The 6,806-nt window shown below is 41.6% G+C and overlaps 2 non-coding genes across 2 annotated transcripts; both read left to right on the top strand.

Moving 5' to 3' along the window:
* Window positions 1-245: 245 nt before the first annotated feature.
* On the top strand, window positions 246-327 carry trnas-cga (transfer RNA serine (anticodon CGA)). The gene has a single exon. It is a non-coding gene; the product is annotated as a tRNA-Ser (tRNA).
* Window positions 328-1,733: 1,406 nt separating this feature from the next.
* trnas-cga (transfer RNA serine (anticodon CGA)) lies at window positions 1,734-1,815 on the top strand. Its single transcript has one exon. It is a non-coding gene; the product is annotated as a tRNA-Ser (tRNA).
* The last annotated feature ends 4,991 nt before the right edge of the window (window positions 1,816-6,806 follow it).

Below are 6,806 nucleotides of genomic sequence, written 5' to 3'. Positions count from 1 at the left end.
AGTAACTAATCAGAGCATGTGATTGCTCATATCCAGTGAAGGTGGTTAGAAGAATATGCTATAGTTTGATGCAATTTGTGAATTGGATGCTAATTTGTTGTTTGGTGCTGTGTTTTGATTATTCCTTGGAAATGCAAAAAGATGATTATCAGGTTTCAGCTCATTAGCTTTATGCATGTTCTTTCTTTCCAGCAATGTCATATATGTCATATACCATGACCACATAGCCCTAGCTTTTGCCAGTGGCTGCAATGGCTGAGAGGTTAAGGCGTTGGACTCGAAATCCAATGGGGTTTCCCTACGCAGGTTCGAATCCTGCTTGCAGCGTGACAATGTTGGGTTTCAAGACCTTGTTCTTCAGTCTCCTAGTGATTACTTTAGGATAAGCAAAGCACCTTTGGGATCAGAATGTGACTTGTTTGATTCCCTGGACTAGCAATGAAACGTTTGAGGAGAAGCTGTGAAAAAACAGTGCTTTTTCCTCTCTCGACATCAGTCCATGACTGAAGCTCTTTTAAGAAAGACACCTAACCCACAGCTGCTCTGTGTTCACTGCTTCAGATGGGTTAAATGTATTGAAAAAAAATTCACGATGCTCTCATATATATGACAAATATTATCAGTAAAATAAATAATTTTTCTGTGTATTAATAATAAATCCAGGTGAGCACAATCAGGTAAAAAGCCAGTGACAGGGTGGGGACAGAGACAAGATGAGAACAGAAATCAAAACATGAGTGTATGGATGTTTGTCACCATGGGAACCCCAACACATGATGGAAGCTTTGAACAATTAACAGCTGATTCAGATTTTGCCCTGATGATTACCTCAATAATCAACACCTGTCTTACCATTGATACTGTGAGTTGGCGTAGTGGTAGGCGTGCCTGCCCCTTGACCAGGAGATTGTGAGTTCTACTTGCACTTGTGTCATACCAAAGACCATTATAAAAAATGGTACCTGCTACTGTCTGGCAAGGTATGCTACATCACAGATGTGAGTAGGGAAGTCAAACTCTTCTGATTACTAGAGAATCAGCCCTACATGATAAACCAAGCTGTATAGGTGAGAGTCTGAGGGCTGTTGGAATGGAAATTGGTGTTGCACCCATACTCCTTAAAGAGTTGGTGAATACTGGAACAGGAGACTGCCTAGGAAGACTAGATTCAGGTATGAGAGGGACTTTGACTTTTTTGTCTTACCACTGGTATCCTCCTCCCTTCATTAAAAACTGTAATTTTCAGACCAACTCTGAAGAAACCTGGGCTGAATCTTGATGATTTCAACAACTGTTGACACATCTCAAATCTGTCATTTATATCTAAAGTTCTTGAGAGGATAGTGGCATCTCAACTCCAGGACCACTTGAAGGACAATGACTTCTTTGAGCCATTTCAATCTTTTCATTTTGTCCTCAGTTGATTCAGCAACACACTCCTCCATTTTGTTTTTCTCTACTCATGGTATATGAGCTGATATCCTAGTAGTATAGTAGCTAATCAGAGCACGTGATTGCTCATATCCAGTGAAGGTGGTTAGAAGAATATGCTATAGTTTGATGCAATTTGTGAATTGGATGCTAATTTGTTGTTTGGTGCTGTGTTTTGATTATTCCTTGGAAATGCAAAAAGATGATTATCAGGTTTCAGCTCATTAGCTTTACGTGCTTTCTTTCCAGCAATGTCATATATGTCATATATCATGATCACATAGCCCAAACTTGTGCCCATGGCTGCAATGGCCGAGAGGTTAAGGCGTTGGACTCGAAATCCAATGGGGTTTCCCCACGCAGGTTCGAATCCTGCTTGCAGCGTGATAATGTTAGGTTTCAAGACCTTGTTCTTCGGTCTCCTGGTGATTACTTTAGGATAAGCAAAGCATCTTTGGGATCAAGGTGTGACTGGTTTAATTCCCTAGACCAACAAGGAAGTAGAGGTTGTGAATGAACAGTACTGAAGTACTTTTGAGCAAGATACCAAACCCACAACTGCTCTGTGTGTGTGTTCACTGGTTCACATGGGCTAAATGTATAGAAAAAAATTCACTATGGTCTTTTATATATATATATATATATATGTGAGAAATATTATAATTCATATAAATTATTTTTCTGTGTATTAATAATAAATCCAGAATAGAGTTAGTGGAGCAAACACTTCTGGAGTCCCAGAATGCAATGCAGTGATACAACACAAGCATACATATGAGGAGGTGAGAAGGCTGGGCAGACTAAAGGACTAAAGAGCTGCTGCAGTGCTCTCTGCAGGCAGACTGTAAATAATTAGTCCACAACATCTCAACTGCACTGTAGGTAATGTTAAGGCATTGACACGGCAGGGTATGAATAGAAAAAATGAATCAGGCGTTAGCACAGAACAAGTGAACACAATCAGGTAACAAGCCAGTGACAGGGTCGGGGCGGAGACAAGACGAGAACAGAAATCAAAACATGAGTGCATGGATGTTTGTCACCATGGGAACCCCAAAACATGATGGTAGCTTTGAACAATTAACAGCTTATTCAGATTTCTCATCCAGGAGATCGCAAGTTCTACTCACGGTTGGGTCATACCAAAGACCATCATAAAAATGATACCTACTACTCTCTGGCAAGGCATGCTGCAATACAGATACTAGCGCCCCCCCCCCCCCCCCCACACACACACACACACAGACTGTAATTCTAGCTTTCTAGCTGTGTAGGTGAGAGGCTGAGGGCTATCAAAATGGAGAGTGGCGCTGCACCCATATGCCTAAAAGAGTTGGTTAGTCCTAAAGCTACTCCACCATCTACAATTAATCCAAAACTCTGCAGCTTGGATCATCCATCCATTATATGTAACTGCTTATCCTGTGCAGGCTCACGGGCAAGCTGGAGCCTATCCCAGCTGACTATGGGTGAGATGAGGGGTATACCCTGGACAAGTTGCCAGGCCATTGCAGGGCTGACACATCAAGGCAAACAACCATTCGCACCTACAGTCAATTTAGAGCCACCAATTAACCTAACCTGCATGTCTTTGTACCAGAGCACCCAGAGGAAACCCACACAGACACAGGGAACATGCAAACTCCACACAGAAAGGCCCCCGTCAGCCACTGGGCTCAAACCTAGAACCTTCTTGTTATGAGCCAACAGTGTTAACCACTACACCACCGTGCTACCTGCTTTGTGACAATGTGTGTTGTCAAAAGGGCTATACAAATAAACTGACTTTACTTGACATTGGAAGGGTTTTTATTTGTTGTTGTTTTTTTATGTTTGAAACCACAGCCATTTTCTTTTGTACGATTTGAGTTGGGATTAGATACGGAGGTGACAGCAGGTCCGCCAAAGTACCAGAATTAGCACTGTGCTTCAATTAAAGTGACGTTTTCAGTGCATTTTATAAACACTGCTTTAGCATAGCAGTTTATGTGTGATAATGGTGACTAGTTCTACTTCACATTTTATTAAATTGTGAAATGCATGAGAACCTTCTTCTTCCCGTTGCTCCTGTAAGAAGTTGCCACAACAAATCATCTGTCCCAATTCATGATCTGCATATTTGATTTAGCAAATCAAATGACACCCTTCTTCCTTATGCAACCCTCCCCAGTCTATCCAGGCTTGGGACTAAGTATGCACTGGCTTGTGCAACCCCAGTGGCTGGGTATTTTACCTCATCTGCTTGTCTTTAAACTGTGGGAGAAAACCAATGCAACCACAGGGAGAACATCCAATCTCCACTTAGAAAGGCTCCATTGGTCATGAGGTTCAAACCCAGAGCCTTCTTACTGTGAGGCAACAGTGCTAACCACTGCACCACTGTGCTGCATTGAAATGAAAGAGAATGAAAATGAGAATGAACAGATGGCAGATGTAGTAAGATGAGTCATGATGTCAGTGCGTAAACACAAGTTTAGGATATTCCATGACTGAAAGTGAAAACGGGTACAGCAAGGCACAAAACAAGACGATTAAGAAACAATTTACGGTAAAAGCAGATGGACACAATCAGATTCCAGATTTCTTCCAGCTTTTCCCACTTATGTGTGTGGGGTCACTGCCATGTGGACCCTATTGAACCACATGTCATATTAATTGGCATAGTTTTACACCAGATGCCCTTTCTGCCATAACCCTCCTGTTTCCAGGCTTGGGAAACAACCATTCACACCAGTGGCGGCTGGTAGTCTTTCAAACAGGGGAGGCTGGTCAGTTACGATATTTCCAGATTTTAAAAGAAAAAAGAAAAAACACATCAATTTTGCCCATACTCTTGCCTCTGATCTGGCTGATTGTTGGCAGGGTCACAAACTGTGAAATAACAGGTTCTTTTGGCCCATTAGCCTACTGTCCAATATACATGATGGTGGTGTTGGGGGGGTATATTTTAACATTTTATATTTTAAAATTGTGGCATGTTGTTTAAAAATTGATCATTATTGAAAGCAGCTCTTTGTCAGGACCCTCAGCAGTAACAGCAGAGTGTTCTGGAATAGGCACAAGCACTGACCTTGGGGAGCCAAACATAGAGCTGGGTGCCACACATTTCATTCAATGACACTTTCCCTATATTTTACTTATTTTGACTGAGAAATGTTTTATTGACAATTTTGATAACCCTTCACTTTTAATCCAGGTCTGTAGTGTGAAATGTTCTCGGCTGTGTTTTTGTTTAGAAATGTTTTCCAAATTGTAGCTGTGTTTAATTCATATCCAGAAAAACATATATTCCAATATAATATACTCAGCATAAACATTTTAAATAGATTCTATATTTTTGGTCCATCCATGACATATTACTAAAGTAGCCTATTTACTGTTGTTGATGTGGGTCACTTGCTGTTAGCCAATTCACTTTCTCGTACCAGGAGAGCTGAAAGGAACGAGTATTATTCCCTACCTTTTTCACCAAGTCAATTTGAGGCGTTGGTCTACCCTGCTCTTTAATTTTATTTTTTTCCTCGAAAGGAAGACTGGCAAATGGCTTCGCCAAAATTAAATCAGCAATGCTTGGCATCCGTGCGCAGCTTTCTTGCTAGCTGACTAGCCCCCTCAAGTTCAAGTTCAGTCACTCAAATAAATGAAATTTCTGGAACTAAGATAGCAAACTTGACAACACTATATTTACACTTTATTTACAATGAAAATATATACAAACTAAAAAAGCTGGTAGAAACCGTATGTAATGAATGAAATCGAAATGTAAGCTGATCTCTTACAGTACACCACAGCACTTGCGAATCCGCATGGGACTGAACTGAGATTCCCCGCTGCCTGTCTATAGTTGAAACGAGCTGTCAATCAAAGAAAATATCCGGCCGCTTTCACCAATCACCAGTCTCCTCGCGGAAACTGCCATGTCCCTCCCACTGTGAGGCTGGGAGTCCGTAGGTGGGCATTTTCGCAGTATTTGTCCAATAACCATCTTGCATTTTGAGATTGAAAAGCGCATAGCTCCCAAATGCCATTGAAGTCCACTGAGGCTGGGAGTCCGTGGGCGGGCGTTTTCGCAGTATTTGTCCAATAACCGTCTTGCATTTTGATATTGAAAAGCGCATCGCTCCCAAATGCCATTGAAGTCCACTGAGGCTGGGCTGCATCGCGCTGTCACGAGGGGGAAAAACTCACGCACACATTAGGCGAACTGGGGAAAGTTATAACGGAATGATTTCGCACTGTAGTTGGGTTGAGCACATATATTTCTATGATTCTGGATCTGAAATAGCAATGTTATAACATTGCTATTTCAGATCCAGAATTTTTAGAGGAGGCTGAGCCTCCCTCGTTGTCTTAGAGCAATCGCCCGTGATTCACACACACTCCATGCAGAAAGGCCCCACCCAGCCACTGGGCTCAAACCCAGAACCTTCTTGCTCTGAGGCAACAGTACTAACCATTACACCACCCACAAACAGATTACAAGCTCTGACAATGTTTTTCCTTCGTGGTTGTTGTTTGATAAAATCTTCAGTGTCATTAATGGAAAAGCACAACTGAGTTAATCTGAGCTTCATCAACAAAACACATGACCCAACATGGTTAATAATCTGCTTTGTGATACAACCCCGATTCCAAAAAAGTTGGGACAAAGTACAAATTGTAAATAAAAATGGAATGCAATAATTTCCAAATCTCAAAAACTGATATTGTATTCACAGTAGAACATAGACAACATATCAAATGTCGAAAGTGAGACATTTTGAAATTTCATGCCAAATATTGGCTCATTTGAAATTTCATGACAGCAACACATCTCAAAAAAGTTGGGACAGGGGCAATAAGAGGCTGGAAAAGTTAAAGGGACAAAAAAGGAACAGCTGGAGGACCAAATTGCAACTAATTAGGTCAATTGGCAATAGGTCATTAACGTGACTGGGTATAAAAAGAGCATCTTGGAGTGGCAGTGGCTCTCAGAAGTAAAGATGGGAAGAGGATCACCAATCCCCCTAATTCTGCGCCGACAAATAGTGGAGCAATATCAGAAAGGAGTTCGACAGTGTAAAATTGCAAAGAGTTTCAACATATCATCATCTACAGTGCATAATATTGTCAAAAGATTCAGAGAATCTGGAAGAATCTCTGTGCGTAAGGGTCAAGGCCGGAATACCATACTGGGTGCCCGTGATCTTCGGGCTCTTAGACGGCACTGCATCACATACAGGCATGCTTCTGTATTGGAAATCACAAAATGGGCTCAGGAATATTTCCAGAGAACATTATCTGTGAACACAATTCACCGTGCCATCCGCCGTTGCCAGCTAAAACTCTATAGTTCAAAGAAGAAGCCGGATCTAAACATGATCCAGAAGCGCAGA

Source organism: Neoarius graeffei, chromosome 5 (assembly GCF_027579695.1).
Source record: "Neoarius graeffei isolate fNeoGra1 chromosome 5, fNeoGra1.pri, whole genome shotgun sequence".
Lineage (NCBI taxonomy): Eukaryota > Metazoa > Chordata > Actinopteri > Siluriformes > Ariidae > Neoarius > Neoarius graeffei.
The sequence above is the reverse complement of the archived record's forward strand: the minus strand, read 5'-3'. Positions and strand labels throughout refer to the sequence as shown.